General features: G+C 43.9%; 1 protein-coding gene across 1 annotated transcript in view; it reads left to right on the forward strand.

The window, feature by feature from the left end:
* Window positions 1-284: 284 nt before the first annotated feature.
* LOC103481254 (uncharacterized) overlaps window positions 285-2,241 on the forward strand; it is a 6,251-nt gene continuing 4,294 nt past the window's right edge. The window contains exon 1 of the mRNA XM_017309112.1: window positions 285-358. The gene's annotated coding sequence lies outside the window, so the exon portion shown is untranslated. The remainder of the gene's footprint in view (window positions 359-2,241) is intronic.

Here is a 2,241-nt window from a genome sequence, read left to right on the forward strand (position 1 = left end):
CCTCTTTCAGATTTCATGGCAAACTCTTCCCCTCCACYGGTGACCTTGAGCCGAACTCGACCTTCGCCGTTTTCCCTTCCGGCTCTTTCTGCTTCTTCTTTGGATGGAGCTTCGTCGTCTTGTCCACGTTCACCACCACGTACGTTTTACTGCTCTCCCCTCTCTGCCTCCTCATCCTCCGCCGAGGCCTCCAGAAACTGAGGCAAAGCGCCGCAGTGAGCCACGCCGACTGCATCGCTTTCCACGCCGTCACCATGGAGATGATCGGCGTCTTCGGCTGCATCCTCTGCTCCTGCGGCGTTTACATGAAGACGTTTCGTTTAGCTACAGCCGGGGTGATTGTTTTCTTCTTCAAATGGTACGGAGAGGTTCTGTTCCACATCCTGACGTGTCTGGAGCGCTACGTGGCCGTCGTGCATCCCATCGCCTACCTGAGCCTTCGCAGTGAACGAGGAATCAGAATTAGAAACGCCGCCGTTGCTTGCGTCTGGCTGCTCTGCCTGGTCTGGACGTGTCTGTGTGACGTCACAGACCTGATGGTCTGGGATYTGTGCTTCTTGGTTTTAGCTTTAGTGGTTGTCTCTTTCTGCAGCGTTTCTGCCCTTTGCGTTTTGGTTGGACCCGGCCCAGGAGGACCGGGAGAGGACCGGAGCAGAGTGGACCAGCTCAAGAGGAGAGCTTTCTTCACCATCATGTCCATACTGGGAGTGGTGGTGCTCAGGGTGGTTTCCAATCTGGTGTGGGAGACGGTGAAGGTCTCCACAGGAGAGATTCAGTGTATCGTAGTGGCGTCTGTGTTTTGGTTTAACCTCCCCAGCAGTTTGGTGCTGCCAGCTTTATTTTTACACAGAGAAAGAAAAAAGGCTTAGGAGCAGATTAATCATCTGGAAACAGGTTGTTGGGAATAAAAGTTGATTTTTTTACTGCAAAAACACAAAATATTACCAAATGTTTTTGGTCTAATTTCTTGTGTAAATATCTTATTGTCGTGATCCGTGTTTCTGTGTGTTTATTTTTGAGTTTCTGTRTGATCCTGTTCCCTGTGAGTCCTGTCTCTGCTCTTCCCCCGTTGATTGTCTCCCAGGTGTGTCTCCTTCCCTTGATTACCCCATGTGTATTTAGTCTCACCTGTTGTCTGTGTTCTTCGTCTGGATCCTTGTCTATCGACATACGTCAGTCATCGTTAGTCGCACGTCGTTTGTCCTGTTCTTAGTGTCAGTTAGCCATTCAGTAGAACTGTTAAGTCCTGAGTCGGTTAAACTAGAGTAGTCGTCTTAGTAGAACTGTTAAGTCCTAAGTTGGCATCAGCTCCCGTGTCCAGTCCCGCATCAGTTGCTACCGGTGTTAGCCGTGTGCTAGTTCTCCTGCTGTGCTGCCTGTGTTTGGACTGTATTCATTATTCATCATTATTCATTATTAAAATCATCTTCATCTATAACCTGGGTCTCAGCGTTTCTCCTCGCCACTTCCAACCTACCACACCGCATGACACTTATTACATCTGAAATAAGACAAGTGACTTTTCAACAATAACAGCTTGTTTAAGGTCAATAATTTATTAATATAGATGAAAAAAGTTTTAGTTACACTGGCAGATTGTGTCACTGTCAAGTGGCATAAACAATATTAAGACAAGCTTCTTCATCTTGCTTATAAGTTACATTTATGATTGTAAGCGTATTAATATAGTTGCTCCAGAAACTAGACCAAAAATACTTGGTAAAAATTTGTGTTTTTGCAGCATTAAATCTGTTGTTTGGCTTCATGACAAATAAAACTCAGATCTGCTTCAGACATGCTGATAAATCAATTAGCAGGTGACCTGATTGTGCTGTAAATCGTTGGTCATGTACGTAGATTTGACAGGTTGTTAGTGATGTTTGTGAACCAGATGAAAAGCCACATGTTTTGTCTAAGCTGCAATATATTCCTCCATCTTTCACTGTATTCTGTCACATCTGTGAGCATTTGCATTGTGAAACATAAATGTGATCTGCTTTGTATATCCTTTCATCCAGATTATTTGTTGGAAGGATTTTTTTTTTTGCAGAAAATGAATATATTTTACCGGTTTGGCTTAAATATCATCCTGAAGTTTTAATAAATTGTCTGTCTTGTCTGTGTGTTTCTAAATGCTTATTCTCAAAACCGCTTGATGAGAATATTAATCAATTCCATGTCATATCCTGGCCACTCTTAATCAGGATGAGTTCAAAGAGTTAAATAAACACAAAGGCATGC

The sequence above is a fragment of the Poecilia reticulata genome, linkage group LG2 (genome assembly GCF_000633615.1).
Source record: "Poecilia reticulata strain Guanapo linkage group LG2, Guppy_female_1.0+MT, whole genome shotgun sequence".
Classification (NCBI taxonomy): Eukaryota; Metazoa; Chordata; class Actinopteri; order Cyprinodontiformes; family Poeciliidae; genus Poecilia; species Poecilia reticulata.